Here is a 25,220-nt window from a genome sequence, read left to right on the forward strand (position 1 = left end):
CTGGGTACAGTCAGAAGCGCGGGAGGGTGAGAGAATTCACCAGAGCCAGAGCGGGGAGCAGAGCAGGCAGAAGGACCGAAGTACACTGCTGAGGGGAGCAGCGGGTGGCAGGAGAGGTCTGCACACCATGTGGGATCCTCCTCCGGTGGCCGGGGAGCAGCCGGGGATCGAACCGGCGCTGCAGAGGCTGCGGGCAGCTTCGCAACCCAGCGCTCAACCGCTGCGCCACCGGGGAGGCCCTCACATTGGATTTTAATACCAATTAGGAGAAGATTGCATAGAAGCATGTTTAATAAAAGGAGGCAGTATTTATTGAGCATTAACCAAGTCTGAAAATCTCACATATGTCTGATAGTTATTATACATTGTTACTGAAAATAAAAACAAAAAACTCATACAGCATAGTCAAATTACTATACTAAATAACTAAATATAGCTTGTTTAGTTTTCTATTACTCGAAAACAATAGGCAATAAAGAATTCAGTGTTTCTGTAGTTTTCTGATATTAATTGCTTTAGTCATTTTTGTACTTTCTTCCAAACTAAATAATTATACTTTTTGCAATTTCTCAAACTTGTGCCAGAATCATTATAGTTAAATCAGATAGAACACATGGTATTATCATATAATCAAACCTGAGACTGCATTAAGAGAAAAATAGGAAGTTGTAACCTCAAATTTGGTAACTATTTTGCTAAGAATAAGAAAATATACATCGAACAGTGAAAACATGTTTATTGCAAATTCATCAGGAAGCCTGGATTTTTTTTTTTTTAATCTTAAGTAACAAAGCATTGCTAATCACCCCCAACAAGACTTCTAGAGCAAAGGTCATTCCTGTCTGAGATCCCAAATATGACTAGGTCATGACCAACAGTATATTCAGAACCATACCAGGAAGTGTTTTATCCTGCTGGGAACACTGTTAGAATATGCTTATATTCAATAGCAGCACAGAAGCAGCACACTTATGGCCAGGAATAACTTTGCATGTGCGTGTGTTTATGTAAAATTATCTATATCTATGTATATGTGTGTGTGTGTTGCCTTCTTCCACAGAAAATTTGAGGGGGCTCCATTTATCATTCATTAAACATTTATTGAACACTGATTATGTATTATAGTTGCTTAGAAACATCAATGAAAATAGACATAAATATATCCTTCTTGACTTTATGTTTTAGCAAAGAAACAAAGGCTCTCTTTAAATAGCAAATTATACAGGATGTTAGAAGATAATTGCAAATGCAGAAACAAGAAAAGAAGAAATAAGAAAGATTAAGGTTAGTGATAGAAGTAAAGGATGATTGTAAATGTAAGATACATGGTTGGAAGTTGAAAAGTGGTACATGAGCGAATGCTTTTAAAAAGTGAGAGAATTAACTGATAGCTGAATGAAGAACATTTTAAGAAAATAAAAAAAAAGAGTCAATGCGGAAATCCCCAAGGAAGAAGTATGTCAGGGACACTTTAAATCAACATAGAAACCTGTGTGACTGGAGCAGAATGAGTGGCAAGGAGAGCAACAGGGAATACAGTCAGAGAAATAATGTGGATATCAGTGCAGAGAAATCTCACAGTACATTTTCTGGGAAAGTGCACATTATATTAGAGTCTACTAATATTTTTGTGGGGGAGAAAGTAATGGAAAATGGATTGCTTCCTTCAATTTAATAAGGGGAGGGTGAATTATTTAAAAACCCCAAAACAGGGCCTCCCCTGGTGGCGCAGCGGTTGAGCGCTGGGCTCCCGCAGCAGCCTCGCCGCCGGTGAGGGTCCCACAAAAAAAAAAAAAAAAAAAAATTGGTAGTTATTTTAGTAGCATATATCTGAATGCTATCTCTTATTCTTAACACATATTATATCCTTTACTCCCTAGCACAGCACAAGGAGTTAAACATCATTGTTACCATCAGGACTCAAAGGCACAAAGAGTAAAACTCAGTTAAAGTCATGCAGGATTCACATCCAGGATCCCTGCTTCAACCCAACTATTCCATATATTGTTTTTTATCCTTCATGGTATGTTATGCTTCTTCTAATTTCATATTCTAGCTTGAGAGTGTTAAACCATTCTTTTTGAATTATTTGTTATCAATTTTCATTACATTTAGTTTGCTGTTTTTATGTGTAATTTTGAGGGGGAAAATGTAATAAGGATGGAACACAAGTTTTAAAAGTTTGCCCAACTGAATTTGAAGTTTTGATGTGCTCCAAGGTATTTTGTAGGAAAGTCCTCAATATAAAAATAAGTGTAAGGCTAATAATGAGAATAACAGAGCGGGCCTGATGGTGACAGTTCACTATGTGGCTATCCTATCAGTATAGTAGCATTAAAAATCACTCAGGAAACCATCATCTTTGTGTCTGGCCAAAGAATTGACACCTTAGAAACTAAAAAAAAAAAAAAAATGGAATCACAAAATGATAGGCAAATTCTGTCTATGTTTATCATTGGTGTGAATTTATGACTGGAAAGTCACACTATCCTGTCATATGTACAATCAATATTGGCTCTATCATTACAACAAATATATACTAGTGATTCAAAATAGCTGAAGAATGAACTAAAAAATAATTGGTCACACTGTGGTGCCAGCTCCTGGAGTGAATAGTGAGCACATATAGCCTATTTATGTCTAGCTGGCATCTCCCACCTAAGGAAATAATAGCACGTTTCAGATTACAACTCTCCTCTTAAGCCACCCTGTCTCAATTTTAAGTTGTGATTATATCAGTGTTGTATATACTTTAACTATGTGGCACTACTTGGAGAAACAGAAATAACTGTACATTATTAGGTTTGAAAGACAAGCTCCCTCAAAGAAATGTAATTAAGGAACTTAAAGATGTGGAGAAATATGACTCTCTCATCATATAGGAGCTAGGTAAATTATGGTTAAAGAGCAATACAAAATAGTTACAAAACATTAGTGAAACCGCTACACAAAAGCTGATAGAGTGCAGGTACTGAATCAGCACTGAGCGGTGGGCTCAAACAGCCTCCTTTGACTACCCTGCTTAGATCCAGGCTCTATCTCAGAGACAGAAGCTGTTGCAGGGTTGAATTTAGTTGTTAGAGTTGGAGAACACGTGTGTATATTTATTTGTATGTATTTGTAAATTGAAAACCATGAATAGTGTCCTAATAGTGATAGTATATAATATTATATTACACTCCAATTTCTTTCCTTAAACCAAATGCCTATATATATATCATAGATTTTGAGAGATGCAGAATCTGCATCTAAATAGCTTGATTGATTGGCAGAAAACCTAACTACAGAATATAATATTCCTGGTGAGAGAGGTGATATATATATATATTTACTTATTATTATTATTATTTAAATTTTATATATATTTTACATCATTTTTTTATTTTTGCACAATGTATGCATCTTCATCCTGGTCACAGTCCCCACAAAATTCCCACCCCCACCTTGTTTTGATTCCACTCCCCCCACCCCGTAGTGTATCTTTGGCCCATAGTTGCTTGTTGATTTTGATTTTTCCTTTATTATAATTAGTCTTTTTCCTGGTCCCTTATTTAGGTTTTCTAAATTCCTGCTATGAGTGAGACCATCTGCTGTTTTTCTTTTTCTTTCTGGCTTATTTTGCTGAGCATGATCCCTTCCAACTCCATCCACGTTGTGCAAATTGCATGAGTTCATCTTTTTTTGATTGTCGAATAGTATTCCATTGTGTATATGTACCACATCTTCTTGATCCAGTCGTCTACTTTTGGGCATTTGGGTTCTTTCCATAGCTTAGCTATTGTAAATAATGCTGCTATAAACGTAGGGGTGCAGGTGCCCTTTTGAAATGGGTAAATACCTAGGAGTGGAATTGCTGAAGCATATGGAAGCTCCATCTTTATCAGGTTGAGGAATCTCCACACAACTTTCCAGAATGGTTGGACCTGTTTGCACTCCCACCAGCAGTGCAGTTGAGTTGCTTTTTCTCTGCATCCTCACCAACATTTGTTGTTGCTAGTTTTTTTGTTTTTGTTTTTTTTAATATATATGCTATTATCACTGGTGTAAGATGGTATCTCATTGTAGTTTTGATTTGCATTTCCCTGATTACAAGTGATGTTGAACATTTTTTCACATGCCTGTTGGCCATTTGCATTTCCTCTTTGAAGAAGTTTCTTTTCAGCTCTTCTGCCCATTTTTTGACTGTATTATTTACTTTGTTTCTTTTGAGTCTCATCAGCTCTTTGTAGATTTTTGTGATCAGTCCTTTATCATTAGTGTTGTGTGCAAAAATTTTCTCCCAACCGGTGGGGTGTCTCTTTGTTTTTGTTGCTGTCTCTTTTGCTGTACAGAAGCCCTTTAATTTGATGTAGTCCTAGCTGTTTACCTTTGCCTTCACTATCACTGCTTTGGGTGATATGTCTTTCAATATGTTACTGAGGTGTATGTCATGTAGTGATTTGCCTATATTTCCTTCTATATATTTTATGGTTTCAGGTCTTATGTCTAGTTCTTTAATCCATTTTGAGTTGGTTCTTGTGCATGTTGTGAGGTAGTAGTCAAGCTCTATTCTTTTGCATGTAGCAGCCTAGTTTTCCCAGCACCATTTATTGAACAAACTTTCTTTGCAACATTGCATATTCTTTGCTCCTTTGTCAAAGATTAGTTGACCATAAATCTGTGGGTTTATTTCTGGGCTTTCTATTTGGTTCCATTGAGCTGTGTGTCTGTTCTTGTTCTACTACCATGCAGTTTTGATTATTATGGGTTTGTAGTATAGTTTGAAGTCTGGGAGTGTGATAAGTCCATTCCTTTTTTTTTTTTTTTTCCAGGAGAGCTTTGGCTATTCAGGGTCTTTGGTGGCTCCATATGAATTTCATCAATATTTTCTATATCTTTGAAAAATGTCATTTAAATTTTTATTGGCATAGCATTGAATCTGTAAATTGCTTTTGATAATGTTAATTCTTCCAACCCATGAGCAGGGATTTCATTCAATTTCTTTGTGTCTTCTTCTATTTCTTTTAACAGTGTTTTATAGTTTTCTTTGTATAGGTCCTTTACCTCTTTTGTTAGGTTTATTCCCAAGTATTTGATTATTTTTTTGTTTGAATAATAACAGGGATTTTTTTTCATTTCTTCTTCTTCAGATTTATTGTTTGTGTATAGGAAAGCTACTGATTTTTTTTTGTGTTGATTTTGTATCCTGCTACTTTACTAAACTGATTGATAAGTTTGCTTAGTTTTTCTGTGGAGTTTTTGGGGTTCTCTATGTATATTATCATATCATCTGCAAATAGTGATAGTTTGACTTCTTCCTTGCCTATTTGGATGCCTTGTATGTCTTTCTCTTGTTTTATTGCTCTGGCTATGACTTCCAGCATTATGTTGAAAAGCAGTGGTGAGAGAGGACATCCTTGTCTTGTTCCAGATCTTAATGGGAATGCTTTCAGCTTTTCACCATTGAGAATGATATTGGCTGTGGGCTTGTCATAGATGGCCTTTATGATGTTGAGGTATGTTCCTTGTATCATAAGAATTTCAAGGGCCTTTATCATAAATGTGTGTTGTACTTTGTTGAATGCTTTTTCAGCATCTATGGATATTATCATATGGTTTTTATATTTCTTTTTGTTGATGTGTTGGATTACATTTATTGATTTTCAGATGTTGAACCATCCTTGTGTCCCTGGAATAAATCCTACTTGGTTGTGGTGAATTATATTATGGATACATTGGTGGATTCTGATAGCTAAGATTTTATTGGGTATTTTTGTATCCATGTTCATTATAGATGTTGGACTGTAGTTTTCTTTTCTTGTGTTGCCCTTATTCAGTTTTGGTATTAGTGTAATGTTGGCTTCGTAGAACATGTTTGGTATTATCCCTTCCTTCTCAATTTTTGAAAGAGTTTATGAATCTTTCATTTCTCAATGTTTGGTAGAATTCATTTGTAAATCTATCTGGTCCTGGACTTTTGTTTTTGGAGAGGGTTTTGATAACCATTTCAATTTCAATGCTTGTCATTGGTCTGTTTAGGTTTCTATTTCTTCCTTATCTAGCTTTGAATGATTGTAGAGTTGTAGGAATTTGTCCATCTCTTCTAGATTGTTGAGCTTATTTGCATATAACTGTTCATAGTAGTTTCTAATTATTCTTTTGATGTCTGCTGTGTCTGTTGTGATTTCTCCTCTTTCATTTGTGATCCTATTTATTTGTGCTTTCTTCTATTTTTCCTTTGTGAGCCTGCCTAGGGGTTTGTCTATTTTATTTATTTTTTCGAAGAACCTACTTTGGTTTCATTGATCTTTTGGATTTTTTTTTTTTTTAGTTTCTATTTCATTTATTTCTACATTGTATTTTATTATTTCCTTTCTTCTACTGGTTTTAGTTTTTTTGTTGTTGTTGTTCTTTTTCTAGTTCTTTGAGATGTGAGATTAGGTTGCTTCTTTGAGTTCTTTCTTGTTTCTTGACATGATCCTGTATTACTATTTATTTTCCTCTTATTACTACATTTGCTGCCTCCCATACATTTAGGAAATTGGTGTTCTCCTTGTCATTCAACTCAAGGTATTTTTTAATTTCTTCTTTGATCTCCTCATTAGTCCAGTGGTCTTCCAGTAGTGTGGGTTTCAATCTCCATGATGTAGGAGGGTTCCTTGCATTCTTTTTATGATTTATTTCTAGTTTGATGCCTTCGTGGTCAGAGAAGATGGTTGGTATGATTTCAATCTTGGTGTATCTGTTGATGTTTGTCTTGTGTCTCAGGGTGTAATCAATCCTGGAGAATGATCCATGTACACTTGAGAAAAATGTGTACTCAGATTTTTGGGGGTGTAGTGGTCTATAGATGTCTGTTAAGCCCATGAGCTCTAGGTCCTTATTTAAAACTTTCACGTCCTTACTTATTTTTTGTCTTGTTGATCTATCCATTGTTGATAGTGGTGTGTTGAAGTCTCCTACTACATATATGTTTTCTCTAATGTCTGTTTTTAGAGATGATAATAGCTGTCTGATATATATTGGTGCTCCTTCATTTGGTGAGTACATGTTAATGAGTGTTATTTCTTCTTGAAGTATTGTCCCTTTGATCATAATGTAGTGACCATATGGGTCTCTTTTTACCTTTTTGAGTTTGAAATCTGTTTTATCTGGTATAAGTATAGCTGTTCCTGCCTTCTTTTTTGGTCTATTTGCTTGGAGGGTTGTTTTCCATGCTTTTACTTTCAGTCTATTTTTATCTTTTTTAGTGAAATGTGTTTCCTGGAGATAGCAAAAGGTTGGGTTTTGTTTCTTAATCCAGCCTGTGACTCTGTGTCTTTTTATTGAAGAGTTTAGTCTGTTTACATTTAGAGTTAATATTAATGTGTTAGCATCTATATCTGTCATTTTGTTTGTTTTTTCTCTGGTTTTATTTATTTATTTTAATTTTTTTTTTTTAGTCTTGTTTCATTCTTATTCATTCCTCTGTTGGTTCTGGCTTTAGGACTCCTTGTAGTATTTTTTGGAGTGGGGGGTTAGTCGTAATGAAATTCCAGAGTTTCTGTTTGTCTGTGAAGGTTCTTATTCATTTTTTATAGAAGAAAGAAAGCTTTGTGGGATAGAGTATTCTCGGTTGGCATTTGTTGTCTTGGAGTTTGTTGACTATGTCCCTCCACTCTCTCCTTGCCTATAGTGTTTTTTCGGAGAAGTCTGATGTCAGCCTGACTGGTTTTCCTTTGTATATTATCTGTTTCTTCCCTTTTGTCAACTTCATTATTTTTTCCTTGTCTTGGATTCTTGGGAGCTTTACTATTATGTGTCTTGCTGTATTTTTCCTTTCATCATGGAAGTTTGGTGTTCTTCTTGCTTCTTGTATGTCTATTTTCATCTCCTTCTTCATATCTGGGAAGGTCTCTTCAATTATTTCCTTGAATATTTTCTCTGTTTCTATGTCTTTCTCCTCTCCTTCTGGATTCCTATAACCTTATATTTCCTTTCTTCATGGAGTCAGATAGTTCCCCAAGTCTTTCTTCATTCTTTTTCCTTTATACTTCTCTTTCCTTTTCTATTTTGTTTCTTTTTATTTCTGTGTCTTTGAAAGTACTTATTCGTTCTCCCATTTTATCTATTCTGCTTTCATTGTTTTTCCCAGAGTTCTTTAGCTCCTTTGATCAATCCTTCGATCTCCTGAATTTCTTTTACTTCCTTCTTTAGGGACTCAATTTCATTCTTCTGGTTGCTGGTTATTATTCCCATATTGTTGATTATTTTTCCCATATCATTTTCGATCTTTCAGTTTTTTAATCATGGCAACTTTAAATTCTCTGTTGTGAAGACTCATAATTTCCTCTAAGTCACTGTTGTTGCAGTCTGGTGTTTGATTGTCTTTTTGTGATGTATCTTTTCCCTGGGGACATGCTTGGCTGCTTGTAATTTTTCTTCTCCCTGTTACTTGTATTCTAATTTGTCCTATGCGTTGGGACACTGTGTCGCTGGTACTGGCCGGCATCTCTTTGGTGTGCTCTTTCTGGGCTGTCAGAAACTGATGGTACAATCGAGTCCAATGTTGTTATGCCAGAAGTCCAGTAGGGCAGTAGTACTATGGCTATGTTAATGGTCTCTGTCCCAGAAAATCTCCTTCTGTATTTGTTAATTCCAGAGGTGGGTCATGCGGTCCCACAGACTGCCCTGGCAGTGGCTGGATCTCCCCCTGGGCTCCAAATCACTGGATCCCCCTCTGGGCTCCAACTCTCTGCCAGGCAGGGCTTGGCTTGTGGGGGCCTTCAGCTTGCCTCAGGCGGTGGGGACAGCCCTTTCCCAGTTCCACACAGTCTAGGTGGATTCTGAACACACAGATCCTGTTCTAAAATGATGAGTCAGGAGGGCACTTCCTTGCATCCTTGGTCTGCCCTGGTGGTGGCTCTCAGGTTACCAAGGTGATATATTTTGATGGAGACTCCTTTGAACTCTCAGAATTAAGGTCCATTGCAGTAGACTTACTAACCCTCTGTTTCTTTCTTTCTTTCTGAAATTTACACACTCTCTCTCTAAATGTGTAAAACAAAGAAGAAAAAAAAGAGGGTGCTTTCTTTCAGTGGGAAGCCTCTGGCCTCTGGCCTCTGACTACAAGAACTGATCCTCTAGAGAAAAGTTCAAGATGCCAATTCTCAGCAACAGAATAAAAAAAAATCCTACTTATCATAGGTTTGTACTTGATGCATATATTAATAGTTCTCACTAAACATTGTGAAATGTAGATTCAGATTGTATTACCCCAAAGGGCTAACTATATATTTGAACTGGCAAACTTAGGACATTGTATTACATTTCTTATCATAGAAAAATTTCTTTGGTATGCAAATTATTAAATGCCTGCATATGGGCTTAAGCCAAAAATATTAATCAATAAAACACAACAGGGTGCAATTTTCATAATTGCAAACTGCACTAAGCAGCATAGCAAGATTTAAGGTACAGTTTTGGTTGTTACTTTATGATAAATGCATGCCCTTCAGTTGTCTTTTAGGTAGGATAAATACCAGGTACTGCAGGGTAAATTATTTTTCTTTAAGGTGCTTTTTAGAGACAAAAATCCGAATGTTTTTTAGAGACAAAAAACCAAATGTTTTGCTTCTCAGACATTTCAGAGAGGATTTGAAAAAAAATATGTTCTTACTGTAAAATCATTACTGCCTATGTTTTTGTTAGATCATTCTGGGAGTAATAAAAGAAAAAAAGATAGGTTAGAATCTAGAAGTGGGTCAGGAGGACTTCTGGAGAATTTTGAGATTTTAGGGGTAGAATGGACAAGGGCCTGGAACAAGGCATTGCCAGTGAGTGCTATGCAGAGGTGGCTTTGGATTATAGAAACCTCCCCAAGGTGGATCAGTATAACCTTGAAATGTTGGGGGCAGGAGGCAAGCCTACCACAGTGGCCCATTCTAGCAAAGATACATCCACTCTCTTACCCATGAATTCCCTCTCATGGGAATACTAGTTTGTTTCATCTTTTCTTTATACAGCTTAGCAATGATGTCTACATATAAACTCTACACGAAACAGTTCTAATTTAGTAATTTATCCAAGTGAAAATTTGGGCAAGTACAAAAAGCATAAAGGACACAAAAATATTTTGTAATAGGCTCCATCCAGTTCTGAATTTCTCAGCTCCTTTCCCATTTTGTAGAATAGGAATATATCTTATCTACAGCCTGATCACATTTCATCATGGTTATATACTTGTGCATATGTGATGTCTGGTTATTATATTATAAATTGTGAAGGGGGGCCTCCCTGGTGGTGCAGGCGGTTGAGTGCAGAGTTGTGAAGCTGTCTGCAGCCTCTGCAGTGCCGGTTCGTCTCCGCCGGCCCTGGAGCAAACCACATGGAGCAGAGGACCTCTACTGTCTTGCCCGCTGCTCTCTTCAGCAGGGTATTTCAGTCAGTCTGCCTGTTCTGTTCCCCACTCTGTCTCTGGTGAATCCTCTCACCCTCTGGCACATCTGGCCTGCACCCCTGTTCTTGTATAAATAAATAAATCTTTAAAAAAATTAAATAAATTGTGGAAAAGGAAGTAAACTGGTTCTAGTGGCACAGTAAGAAATTATATCTAGAACTTGGATATTAGAGTAAGAAAATAAGTGATGTGGGTTCATAAAGGAATAACAAAGGGTTATTATAAGAGCTAATTAACACAGTTTTAGCATTTTCTGGTTGGTGGTTGAGATGTTAGAAAGTCACACTAAGGGTTTCTTACAACCTTGCAGAAATCCAATCTAGAGAAGTTGAAGCTAATTACCATAGACTTAAATTTCTCTCTCAGGAGTATCTTGAAAAACAGGAGCCTTGATTGATGACCCCAAACCTGTTTTTTTTTTTTTTCTTTTGTATTACAATGTAACTTCCTGGACCTTTCAGATCACTGTCATTTATAAATGACTTATTTTTCAGAGTGTTTATATTTAACTAACAAGCATAAAAAAAGTCCTCAGTGGTATTATACATGAGTATTAAAAACAAAAAAAGCAATCACTAAATAATATCAATTAGCTTTATTTTTTAAGATTTTATTTATTTATTTTTGTGTAGAAGAACTGGGGTATAAGCCAGAGGTGCAGGGGGTAGGAGGATTCACCAGAGACAAAGTGGGGCTCAGAACAGGCAGATATGCTGAAATACACCGGTAAGGAGAGCAGGGGACAAAACAGGAGAGTTCTGCTGCACCATGGGGTTTAGCTCCCTGTTCTGAGACTTAACCCCTAGGCCACCAGGGAGGCCCCTCAATTAGCATTATTTAAAAATATGACATTATATTATCATGATAGATGTGAAAAATAACATTAGTAATGATAATAGTTGACATTTATTGAACACCTAATTTATCACTCTGCAAGGTACTGTTTTTATTGTTTGCGTACAATTACATTGGGTCCTTATGATAAATCCTTTGAGAGAAATACTATAACTACCCCTAGTTTACAGTTCCAAGACCAGATTTATTTTCATGTAACCTGATTTTATTTTTTAATTTTTTTTAATAATAAATTTTATTTTTATATTCCCCATACAATTGCAACCCCCCCATTCTGATCCCAATCCCTACCCTCCCACCCCCCACCCCCCCAAAAGTGTCTCTGTTTCATAGTTTTTCGTTGATTCTGATTTTCACTTTCTTATAGTTATTCATTTTCCTGGTCCCTTATTTAAGTTTTCTAGATTCCTGCTATGAGTGAGACCATCCGGTATTTTTCTTTTTCTTTTTGGCTTATTTCGCTGAGCATGATCCCTTCCAGCACCATCCATGTTGCTGCAAATTGCATGTGTTTATCTTTTTTGAATGCTGAGTAATATTCCATGGTGTATATGTACCACATCTTCTTGATCCAGTCATCTATTTTTGGGCATTTGGGTTGTTTCCAAAGCTAGCTATTGTAAACAGTGCTGCTATAAACATAGGGGTGCAGGTGTTCTTTGGAATTGATGTTTCTGTGTCCTTTGGGTAAATACCTAGGAGTGGAATTGCTGGATCATATGGAAGCTCTATGTTTAGTAGGTCCAGAAATCTCCACACAGCTCTCCATAGTGGTTGGACCAGTTTGCACTCCCACCAACAGTGCAAGAGAGTTCCTTTTTCTCCACACCCTCGCCAACATTTGTTGTTGCTAGTTTTTTTAATATGTGCCATTCTCACTGGTGTAAGATGGTATCTCATGGTAGTTTTGATTTGCATTTTCCTGATTACAAGTGATGTTGAACATTTTTTCATATGCCTGTTGGCCATTTGCATTTCTTCTTCAGAGAAGTGTAACCTGATTTTAAAATGAATACTTAACTGCACACCACTGCATTCATTACTGAAAGAGTTCACATTTTCCCCTTTTATTTTAATATTTATTCACGTTAGCTGATTATATAGGAAGATGTTAAAATTGTTTGAAACTCAGGAATCAGGAAATAGTAAACATGATTCCATTCATACAAACTGTTATAAATATATATGTATATATGCTATACATATATATGATTTAAAATTCAAATTATAGAAATATATTCATATTTATATATAAAGTGAGTAAGAAGATGTTTATTAAAAAATTAACTTTATTTCTGATAGAAAATTGGGGGAATTCAGATTTGTATTATGCACATCTCTCTGTGTTATTTGAAATTTTACCAGAAAAAGATAATTTTATAAAAATATTGTGAAATCTAAAATATATGTTATGTGGAAAACTACTTGAAACATACTCTTTAAAATGTAGCTCTCCAAATTTGTATGATTGTTTGATTTTTTTATTCTTGAGCCTACATATACACCTTCACAAATATCAACACTCAAGGGTAAGATGTTTAAAGTGCATCAAAATATTAATTAAAATTACTGAAGTGTGATTAATTATACATAGTTAAATTTTATTCTTTTTGTAAAAATATTCTTGTTAGCATACACAAGTTTTATTAAGGATAAAATCTAATAAAAATAAATCAAAGAAGAAAAAGGAAGGGAGAAAAGCAGGAAAAGAAATAGTATGGGAAGTGAAGTTGAAAACATTTGGGGTAAAAATCCTGGCTCTGGTGCCCTCATTTATGACTGTCACTTCCCCCATCTACACTTTATTTGTTTATTGTTTATAAATATAAATAAATAATTTTTATAAATATTGTTTATAAATATAAATAAATAAATAAAAAATAAATAGAATAAACAAATTCTTTTTTTAAATAAATTTTATTTTTATATTCCCCATACAATTGCAACCCCCTTATTTTGACCCCAATCCCTCCCCTCCCCACCCCTACCCCCCATAGAGTGTCTCTGTTTCATAGTTTTTCGTTGATTCTGATTTTCACTTTCTTATAGTTATTCATTTTCCTGGTCCCTTATTTAAGTTTTCTAGATTCCTGCTATGAGTGAGACCATCCGGTATTTTTCTTTTTCTTTTTGGCTTATATCTCTGAGCATGATCCCTTCCAGCGCCATCCATGTTGCTGCAAATTGCATGTGTTTATCTTTTTTGAATGCTGAGTAATATTCCATGGTGTATATGTACCACATCTTCTTGATTCAGTCATCTATTTTTGGGCATTTGGGTTGTTTCCAAAGCTAGCTATTGTAAACAGTGCTGCTATAAACATAGGGGTGCAGGTGTTCTTTGGAATTGATGTTTCTGTGTCCTTTGGGTAAATACCTAGGAGTGGAATTGCTGGATCATATAGAAGCTCTATGTTTAGTAGGTCCAGAAATCTCCATACAGCTCTCCATAGTGGTTGGACTAGTTTGCACACCCACCAACAGTGCAGGAGAGTTCCTTTTCTTCACATCCTCACCAACATTTGTTGTTGCTAGTTTTTTAATATGTGCCATTCTCACTGGTGTAAGATGGTATCTCATGGTAGTTTGTTTAGAAGTGTATACTAATAATACTTGTCTCATAGTATTATTAAATTGACATAAATCAATTTAAATAGATTTTGTGAAATATGCTTATATAAATTAAAATCCTAAGGATTACTCTTCTGTTTTGCTTATTATTTATTTATTTATGTATTTATGTATTTATTTATTTTTAAAGATTTATTTATTTATGTATACAGGAACTGGGGTACAGGTCAGAGGTGTGGGTAGGGTGAGAGGATTCACCAGAGACAGAGTGGGGAACAGAAACATCTGCTTTCAGGCAGATTGACTGAAATGCACTGCTGAGGGGAGCATTGGGCGAGTTAGGAGAGGTCTGCTGCAATATGTGGGTAGTTCCCTGGCCAGCCGGGGATCAAAATCATGCTGCAGTGGCTGTGGATAGCTTCATAGGCTGTGTCTTAACCCCTTGCACCACCAGGGAAACCCTGGCTTATAATTTAACAAATAAATCACATTATTCCTAGTGCAGAAAAGAGCTGTGGTTTCAGGCTAATGTGGAAAAACTATAGTTCTTCCTAAACTAGATCCACTTATCTATTTATCTGACCAACATATTATGTATTGGTCATTTTGTGATATTCCCATACTCTGTCTTAGATTCTTACTTTTAGTTGATCCATAAAAAATTTAAAAACTCAAGGTTTGCCTTTATTTTGACTATCAATAGCATAATAACAGTTTCTGTATTCCCTGCCTACTCCCCAAGGAAGGGAGCTTAGAATTGAAACACTTTTCTATGCCCTGATGAACTCTTTACACATGAGTATTGAACTCTGTTTGCTGCTGACATGATATTTTTTCCCTCCCCCTTCTCAGAATAAATCCTTCCTTCAACTCCATATCATTGACTTTGGCATAAAGTTTAATGTACTTATTGTCAGTTAACTTCTAAATATGAACACTTCTCTCTCACTTTACCCCAATTATTAAAAATGGCTAGTGTTTTATGCTCCATGACACTGCTCCTCTACTCATGGCCTTACACAAGTAAACACACAGGTGGTATAAGGGCATGGTAACTCTAGTGATGCCTGTATAACAGATGTTTTTTCTAGTTCCATAACTTCACATCATTTAAAGTATTTAGGTAAGTCAGCCCTATCCAGTTGTGTGTATATCAAACAGGTTCATGTAACCCCAATAATGTTGCTGCTGTCCAGATTAGATGACTTTAAATTGCTGACTTTCTCGTCCATTGTTTGCATGTAATTAACTAACCAATTAACTGAGCAAGCAAAAAGTGTAATTTCTCTGTTATTGCTCATCAGTTATCGTGTTTGTTTCTACTACTGCCCTATGTCAGCCAGGTGGTCATGAGCTCTAAGCATTGCTGTGTACCTACAGAGGAGTACTTACTGTGCTCTATTTTTAAAGTTTGTTCTCTATTTTGATTTTCTCTTGTATTATACATTTTGTTCTCTTAGTGCAAGGGCAATCTTCAAACTTACTCCCACTTCTACATGGCTCCAGAATTCAGAGATCTTGTTAGGCCTTTTATTCAATGCACCCAAAGTGAAAGTAAATTTACTTCAGCATATATTTATTCCGGGGCAGTCATTTACAATGATCTGTTCATTTCACATGCCTGTGATGTCCAGTTTTGAATAGAGACTAGTGACTTGCGTTTTTTAGTAAAATTACATAACTAAATTTAGTGGATTAGTTTTATATTCATGGCATATTTGTTCTAGACACTAAAAAAATGTTTTTATAAAATTGTTGAGGTCAAATAAAAAATAGCATTAAAACAGCCAAAATGTTGACTTTGAAACATCAGTGGTTGACTCCCTTTACTTCTAAAATGGGAATTAATAACTTGTAGATCAAATGATATATGTTTGAAAATGTTTTCCTAAATATAAAGGTTTCAGTAAATGTAAGTTAATTTAAAACTTATGGCCAAAGTGTATATAACTACTGTAATAATTCTGTTACATTAAGTGAGTTATACTATGGAAATGGAATATCATCACTACTACTGTCATCATTATTATTATTGATCAAAGATCATCACCCTAATGATATGAACTCAATGATTACAATGACAATAAATATTTAGTGAGAGTTTATTATAAGGCAAACATGGTTTTGATTTTTTTAATATTATCTCTATTTGTAATTTGCATAGTATTATTCTCTCAGTTTAAAACATGCAGAAACTGAGGCTCATGGACAGTGACTTGAGTATCACCAGACCACCAATCGTGACAGTAACACAGATTAGTTGTTTTTTTCTTACAACTCTAATGGTTTGTTCAAAACATATGTGGTAAAGGGCAAGCAATTGGAGAGTACTTCTAGATCTGCTATTTGAGATTCTGCATCCACAAGCTGTCCACCCATTCTTTAAGAATTACTCATCCCTCTGCCAGGGTCTCAGCTTGTGTACTTGGGATATATGAGTTGCTTGGCATAGGAGTCATCCAGCTGGACATGAAGGGACTGACCATACTTAATAAAATTAGTTACTCAAGAATTTTATAACTTCTCTATTGCCCTACAACTTATTTTTAATAATGGAGTTAAATTCAAATTGGATTTTGTCATTTGACTTCTTAAGCAATCAATACAACAAAACTGCTTTAGTGTTTTAATATTCAGCACTTAGTTTTGCTAAGGTCAATATAGGCAACAGTATCTTTATAGATTTATATAGGTATTTTCCTATCATTTATATAATTATTATGAACTATTACATTCACAATGTCTAGTACAAGTCCCACAGCTCTCAGCTGGGTTGCGAAGCTGCCCGCAGCCTCTGCAGCGCCGGTTCGATCCCCGGCTGCTCCCCAGCCACCGGAGGAGGGTCCCACATGGCGCGCAGACCTCTCCTGCCGCCCACTGCTCCCCTCAGCAGTGTACCGGTCCATCTGCCAGCTCTGCTCCTCGCTCTGGCTCTGGTGAATTCCCTCACCCTCCCGCACTTCTGACTGTACCCAGTGCTTGTATGAATGAATAAATAAATCTTTAAAAAAAAAAAAACAAGTCCCATAGCTCTCTATCACCATTATTTCAGGAAAATTTAAACTTACAGAATTTCATTCATGACTTTTTTGCTTCACATAAAACATTAATTTACAGAGAAACATTAGTTTAGACAATATTGCTATTCTGAAGCCTCCTTTAAATGAGATAATATATGCAGAATGCTAGCAGAATACTTTATACATATAAACCTGCTCATTAAAGTATAATTGCCTCACTGTATTAACCAACCTAAGATGAATTAACCTTTGGCAAAAATAATGGCAAAAAAACTGTCACATTGTATAAATTTACGTATTTTCAAGACATACAGTAATTTTATGTGTTAAACATCAAGCTAATGCCATTTTCATTAAGAAAATTCTAGTTTAAATTCTAAAAAGACATGAGAATATACATAAAGAAATGTCCTTAAGAATGAAGTCTTTAAAACTAGGTCTTGCCTGAGCCCTCTCTTGAGGTTTGGGAATCAAGTATAGCTTTGCTTTATCCCTTTTAACCACATCCACTTAATTTCTCTATTAAGTAGTTCTGCTCCATTTGACCCAGGGACTCTTAACCCGTATTTCAATTCTCTCCACTTTAAGTGGAGAATAATAATAACACCTGTCTTTCCCCTTGGAGGATTGTTGTGAGGAGCAAAATGAGAATGAATGAATATGCAAGAACATTAACAAGCTGAAAATGTTGACATAAATATGTTAGAATTATTCTATAAGGAGCCAACTTGAATGGATATTTCTTTTAAATCATAGATTTTAGCGTCTAAAGAGCTGAGATTGAGACTGCTATGTGGGTCACCAAAATCTTCTTCCCTTTTTTTCTGGGCACATTTTTAGAAAATTTTCCTAGGTCTCCCTCTATGAAATCTGTAGTAAGCAGAGTATGAGCAGAAAAATGTATTTGATTCCCAGGTCTGGATCACAAAAACTCTTCTATGATTTTTTGTTGTTTCCCTTCAAAATGCAGAAGTGGAGACAAGGTGAGCATGGATACTTTGTTGAAAGTGGCACAAATGTACATATTCATTTAGCAAAAGAGAACAGTCTGAAGTCTATGCTTTTGAGAATGAAGTAGGCGTGTGAGAAAGACCAAGGCTATCATCACTTGTTACATTATTATTTCTAGACAGACTAGTGATTTGGTGATACCACATATTTTTGAAGGTGTGTTTCTTTTTGGGTGGCATTGAACACTGGAGGATTTGGTGAAAATCTTTGTTAAGTATAGTGACTAAATCCAGACAAAAGGAGACAGCTGCTCAGAATCAGTTGGAAAGAAATTCCTGGGACTGATGACCAGTCTGTTCAAATCTGTACAGGAACTCGAAGAAAGGAGCATCTGCAGAGATGGGAAGTAAAAGTATCTGACAGAATAACAGTGTGTTTTAATATAATGCAAGGAAATGTATAGTTTATCAAAATACTTGGGGAATAAATTCTTGGTAGTTACCCAGAAATTTAAGTGAATGAAATCAGGCAATTAGTAACCTCAGGAAAATTAAAAGTTGTAGAGGAATAAAAATGTAATCTCTTTAGTCACTTAACCAAGCCCAAGATTTTCTTAGTATGATATTATAAACACTGATTTAACAAAATGAAATACCATTGGTGGGGTATGTATATGTGCACGATTGACTCTCATCTTTTTATAATAGGTAAAAAATAGCATGCAATTTTGAATCAGGAAGAACAATATGAGCAGGCCTCCTCATTTTACTTGTAGAATTACATAAGTTAATACCTAAAAAGGAAAAAATAAGTGTGGTTGCTTTGAGTCAGTAGAAACTGAAGTAGGATCAGCCTTTCAATTTGTACCTCAATGAAAACAAACAGAAGATCATAATGGAGTATACAAGTATTACTTTGATTAACGTAAAAAGAAGTCAAAAAAGTCACCTCAATATCAATGGTTATATTTAGAAGCTTACATGTAGCTGGTTAAGAGCTGAAAATTTGTTGATGGACTACTTGGTTTGAAATCTGTTTCACCAATGATTAAGTTATGTTTTTATACGTCACCCCACCTTAATAACTCTGTTCCCTAAACTGCAAAATATAAATATCTGTTTTATCTGCTTCATTTGGCTATTTAAGGGATCCAGTGAAATGATATTTATGAAGTGCTTAATACTGGGTCAGGCACATAAGTGCTATTGCACACTCTGTTATAGTAAAAATAACAGAAAAAAAGAACATGGATATTGCAAGATTGTTACCTTGGTTTAATTTTCCAATTGATAATAAAGAATCAATGCCAAGAACAGAAACATCACTCTACTGTAAATGGCAATGCCATTTGCATTGATTCTTCCCTAGATGTAAAACATTCAAAGATTTTTAAAATTTGTGCTATTTCTCATATGCCTATATCTGCTTAAAGAAATACTTCCTGTACGTTAGTCAGCTTCTGATTGTCCATTTTATCCAAACGATATTCATTCAAGAATGTTTTTCAAAACACTCAAAACTCTGTAGTAGATCTATATTTTTTTAAACCAGCAGTGTGGAGAAACAGCTGGTGTGGCTGAGTTCCCTGGCCTAGTTGTTAGCAAGAATTTGCGATGGAGTACTAGAAGAAAAGTTGGCCTATTTTTAATCTTTAGATAGGAAGAGTTTTTTAAAGCAAAAATGACCCTGAAGGACATTACTGGTGTAAAAGATAGTTTACTCTAGTTTCTACTTATTTGTAAGGCACTAGGGAAAATATAAACTTTATTAGCCTCAAGGCATTAGCTTATCCTATGGAACCACTAGAAAATTATTCCAAAATATGTATTAAAACCAGCAACAAAATGAAATCAACCCTTTCCCTATCTTTTCCTTATTTTAGTAACCATTTTTGGGATTTGTAGGTTGTTAATATATATTGCTATGAGGAATTCAGTATAGTAAAAGAAACATAATTATCCTGAGAAAAATATATCCCATTAACTCACATAAAAATATTTAAGAAGCAATATAACAAAGAAAATTTCAGGCTACATTTTTTTGAAATATTTCGTATACCTTGAGCTCATGAAGGGCAGTGAATTTGACTTTCATTTATGGGCCTCTTTCACTCTATTCAATAGCCAGGACATTTTCAATGGCCAGTGTATGTTCATTTCATTGAGTTAAATGTTTAAAAATCTTTTCTGGGGACAGTTTATTTTCATTGTGACTCTGAGACTGTCTTGATGAATATGCAGCATATTCATAGTATTGTACCATAAAGGTCACTATGACAGGACAGTGGAGAAAATATGAATACAGGAACTTGAAGATGAGTTGATTCATTTCACAAAGGTAAACACCAAATGCTGCATAACTGTCTACTTTTAATTAGCTTGTCAAAAGATTTTGACAAAGACCTCTAGTGGATTACTGAACAAACCTGGATGTAGATTACTTCTATTGAATCATTTATTGTCTTTCATAGCTTTTAATAGAATTGATCTAATCACGCTCATTCTATTCTCTTATCAACTTTACACTTCTGTTTTGTTTGCATTTGTAACTATAAGGTATTGCAGAGATAATTTTACCTTCTCCATGTTTGCTATAGTCAGTCTTAGTTTGAACACATACTTTACATCTCTGCTGATATTTTTACTTGAGTCTGAGTATGCTGTTTCTAGCAGTGTTCATACTTCTATTTTGTTTTCCCTTTGGCTTTTGATAGTTTTAATAGTAATCATTTCTTCCTAGCATGTACTATTATAAAACAAAATAAAAATGTGGTCAGTAAAAAAAAAAGAAAGATAATGCTCTTATTTAATGTTCAATTTCCTTGATCATCCATTTCTCCTCAATCTTTTCCATCCCCCTCTTCCTTGTTGTAAATAAGAATGAAATGTTTCTCAAAATTAGCAAATTATCTATAGAAAGAGATGATCTGATACAAATCAATTTTCATCTTCACAGTATTAAATGAATTAATTCACCAAAGTTGCTTGCAAGATAATGAAAACAAACTGCAAGCAAAGAAACTGAATGACCTTTAACAAGACTCAAATAGAAATAAATGTCAGTGTCCTGAAAAGGAATTTTCTCTGTTTATTTCTGGCAGTTACACATTTTAATCTAACCGCGGGATCATGGGGAGTCAGTGATTCTTATAATTTGGATTTTATTAATGATGAAAGTTTACTATTCCTAGCAGGACCAAAAAGTTTTAATTTGAATGGATTTTTCTCATGAATCTTTCAAAATGTTACATTTCTTCTGACAGAGAAATCATTTTGTAAGGTACTGCCTTTCATTTGGCATATATAATATCTACATATTTTAGTCCAAGTTGGCAATAGCATGCGATATGGGCATTTTATAATTTTAACCCCTTGAGCTACCAGGGAGCCCCTCTTCTATCCAAATTCTTTCTAACACTTGTTTCTTGTCTTTTGGGTAATAGCCATTGCTGTGGGTGTGAGGATATCTCGTTTTGATTTGCATTTTTCTAATAATGAGATATAATGGACATTTTTCATGTTCTCATTTCCCACCTGTATACCTTGGAGAAGTGTCTAGACAAATTTTCTACCTATTTTTGCTTGTTTTTAAATTGGGTTGCTTGTTTTTAAATTGTTGAATTTTGTGAGTTCTTTGTATATTTTGGATATTAACCTCCTGTGGAACATGTGATACATGGATATCTTCACCCATTTAGTAGGGTATGTTTTCTTTTTTTTTTTTTTTTGGCATTTTTTTTTTATTTATTTGTTTGTTTGTTTGTTTATACATGCACTGGGTACAGTCAGAAGCGTGAGAGGGTGAGAGAATTCACCAGAGCCAGAGTGGGGAGCAGAGCAGGCAGAAGGACCGAAGTACACTGCTGAGGGGAGCAGCAGGGGCGGCAGGAGAGGTCTGCGCGTCATGTGGGACCCTCCTCCGGTGGCCGGGGAGCAGCCGGGGATCGAACCGCTGCCACAGAGGCTGTGGGCAGCTTCACAATACAGCGCTCAACCGCTGCGCCATCGGGGAGGCCCTCTTTTCATTTTTTATGTAGGTTTATTTTGCTATGCAAAAGCACTTAGTTTGATATTGCCCCATTTGTTTATTCTACTTTTATTTTCCTTGGCATTGAAGTGGAGTCCCCAAACACATTTCTAAAGTTGTTGTCAAGGAATATATTGCCTATGTTTTTTCTATGTATTCTTTTTTCGGATCTTACATCCAGTCTTTAATCTTTAATCCATTTTGAGTTGTGTTGAGTATTATGCTAGAGAGTGGTCTAGTTTTAGTCTTTTCCATGTGTACTGATTTTTCAAATGTTTTTGAAAATTCCAGCATACCTAGTATAAGAACTTAGACATCATAGGTGTGCCATAAATTTTGTCAGCTTAATGTTACATTTTGCCTCATCTGTGTGTTTAATTTTATTTTTTAAGATTAGTTTTGTTTGATTTTGGTAACTATACATACCATGCAATTAGCATTTCAACCATTTTCAAGTGTACAATTTAGTGGCTATAAGTACATTTATATTATCATGCAACTATCACACTATCTATCTCCAAAAACTTTTTTGTCATCTTCAACTAAATCTGTACCCATTAAACAGTAACTCCCCATCACTCCTTCCTCCAGATCTTGGTAACCTATTCTACTTTCTGGCTGTATGAATTTGACTAGTCTAGGTACCTCATACAAGTGAAATCAAACAGTATTTATCCTTTTGTGTCTGCTTAATTCACTTGTTTAATGTCTTCAAAGCTCATCCATGTTGTAACATTTATCAGAATTTTAATTTTAAAAATCTGTTTGCATCCTCAGCACTAATATCAAAACACAGATTGTCATGAGTGAAATACCTTTGAGCAAAATATTTGATTTATGTGAGATTTAATTTCCATACCAACAAAATGTAGTTTTTTTTTTTTAATTATTAACATACATATGTTAAAAATGTTTGATCAGAAGTTCCTCCAAGTCAAGCCCGGAACATAGTAGACCTGGACTCTCTCTGTCATAACTGATTTCCTTTCTTATAGCTTGACTCCTCTAGCTCTTTCTGAGAGTTGATAGGATTGTGTAAGGAAATGTATACTTAAGCCTGAGCTTTGACATTTACATTAACATTTTGGCAGCTTTAGTAAAATTAATTACTCAATATATTTTTGATTCTGCAACTTCTAACATTTGTATATAAGTATTACTTGTATAAGTAAAAATATATATGCATTGCTAAGACATGCTTTAAAATATAAATGGATCTGAGAAGGAAATGCACTGTTAAGAACAATTTGAAATAAATCCATTCAAATATTGGCATTCTTTCTACTTTGAAAATTGTGTCTTTTCTACCAGGGCTGATTTCTGGTGATAGGAGAATGCATTGTATAATTCCCAGAACTGAGAGCAAATGAAACTTTTCTTTACAAAAGGCAATAATTTCAAGAGCAGGCACCAAATCTGTATATTACATTTTTAGTGTGAAGGTAACTTTCCCCATCTCATACAATAAACATTTAGTCCTAATGGATGCTATTTGCAGACATTGCCTCACCATAAATAACTGTTTCAATGAGGTCAGGACCTTTTGTGTTCAACTTGTAGTCAGTGTTCCAAATGAATGGCATCTGTGCTTATATCCTGCTTCAGGGAAAAACACACACATACACACATATACATACATCTCAACCATTCTGTAAACCACATCTCCGTTCAACACATCATTATTTGTGTCAAGAAAGTTTTGGTCAGAATGCAACAAGGAAAATTGAAGATGACAAAATTTCCCATGTTTTCTAGTCAACAGTCAAATATGTTGTGCTCTGCTGTAAATCTGCTTGCAACCATCCTACATATTTTATTTATTTTCTCATTTATTTCTAAATAACTAGACCTACATTTAAATTTACAGATACAGAGCATAGAGCCTCTGGGCACATTTGAAATACAAGGAAATAAATAAGTATTCTTACAAAAATGCTATAAATATCACAATAGAGCCCAATTTTCTTTGTCTAGAAAGGGAGGGAAAAAAATCATCTGAGTCTAAGAGACCAACTAAAGATAACCATATTGAAATGAAATTATGGTTTCGTGAAATTCCCTGTGTATAGGAGGGGAATAATTGTGTAATGGAAGAGTACAGAAAAATGACATGTCTTAATAATAATACACAATTTGTTAGTTTAGCACATATTAATGTACCTGTTATTATTATTTTATTATTACTGCTATTGTGATGTTTTAATTACAAAACTGTTTCATTAAAATTCCTATACAAGTTAATAATCTTTGAAGGAGACATTACTTTCTTTTCAATCCACCTCATATAATAATTGTAAAATAATATTTTCATAATTAAATAAGCATCATAACTAGCAAAAAAATGTAATACATCTTTTTGTTCCAAAGTAGCAAACATACTCTTCAAACTCATGTATGAATATTGGGGCTCTGAACACTTCTAGAAGAAGACAATGTTAACAGAACAGTTTGGCCAGGTAAATATATTGTACTCTGTATTAGAACAGTATAGAATAATATGGAGAAAACAGTAAAACCAAACCTGCTAGGAAGAGTAGAATAGATTGCCACCTTTTATTATTGTTGTTGCTATTATTTTAATTGTTAATCTGGGGTTAATTAAAATATTGAAGAATTTAATAATCTTCCTAGCAACCATTAATATTTCTTATAGCCCAGTTTATATAAAGATTTTAAACAACTTGTCATAATTGAATTAAAAATAATATAACACTCACAAATGATTATGAATATTGGACTTTTGAGTATTTCCAGTAAAACGATAATTTAACAAAGAGAATTTTACCAGATTAATTAATTGCAATGTGGGCAGAACGCTCGAACAAAATTAAATATAAAATAACTTCTCCCAATATATTTTTTAAAGATTTATTTATTTATACAAGAACTGGGGTGTGGGAGGGTGAGAGGCTTTATCAGAGACAGAGCCGGGAGCAGAACAGGCAGACGGACTGAAAACAGACCTCTCCCATGGGTGGCTCCCTGTCCGACCGGGTTTCCCTGTCCGACCGGGAATCAAACCCGTGCTGCAGAGGCTGTGGACACCTTCACAGTGCTGTGCTCAACCCGCTGCACCAGCAGGGAGGCCCCAATATTGTTTTCTTAAAGTGTATTAATCTTTGAGTTCAAATGGAATGAGGAATATGGCCACACTCACCTTGAAGATTTTCCTTTATAACTAAAATAATATTTCTGTAGTTAATATTATATTGTATTCTTATTAAAAACAAACTACAGTCACCCAAATGTAAACACAAATCATAAATCTAAATGTATATTTCTTCTTACAAAGAAGTAATTGTTAAATATATAGACTGGGAGAATTTCAGCATCTTGTCCCCAGTGAAAAGTAAAGTTTAAATAATTTGTTCTTCATGCTA

The 25,220-nt window shown here is 34.9% G+C and overlaps 1 long non-coding RNA gene across 3 annotated transcripts in view; it reads left to right on the forward strand.

Moving 5' to 3' along the window:
* LOC119253389 (uncharacterized) overlaps window positions 1–24,284 on the forward strand; it is a 264,080-nt gene extending 239,796 nt beyond the window's left edge. For 2 of the 3 annotated variants that reach the window (XR_008553290.1, XR_008553292.1), the window contains exons 6-8: window positions 1,186–1,284; window positions 1,881–2,023; window positions 24,208–24,284. This is a non-coding gene — a long non-coding RNA (uncharacterized LOC119253389). The remainder of the gene's footprint in view (window positions 1–1,185; window positions 1,285–1,880; window positions 2,024–24,207) is intronic. The other variant, XR_008553291.1, reaches the window with a different exon arrangement.
* Window positions 24,285–25,220: the final 936 nt, after the last annotated feature.

Source organism: Talpa occidentalis, unplaced genomic scaffold (genome assembly GCF_014898055.3).
Source record: "Talpa occidentalis isolate TD23 unplaced genomic scaffold, MPIMG_talOcc4v2.1 talOcc4.2, whole genome shotgun sequence".
NCBI classification, from domain to species: Eukaryota; Metazoa; Chordata; class Mammalia; order Eulipotyphla; family Talpidae; genus Talpa; species Talpa occidentalis.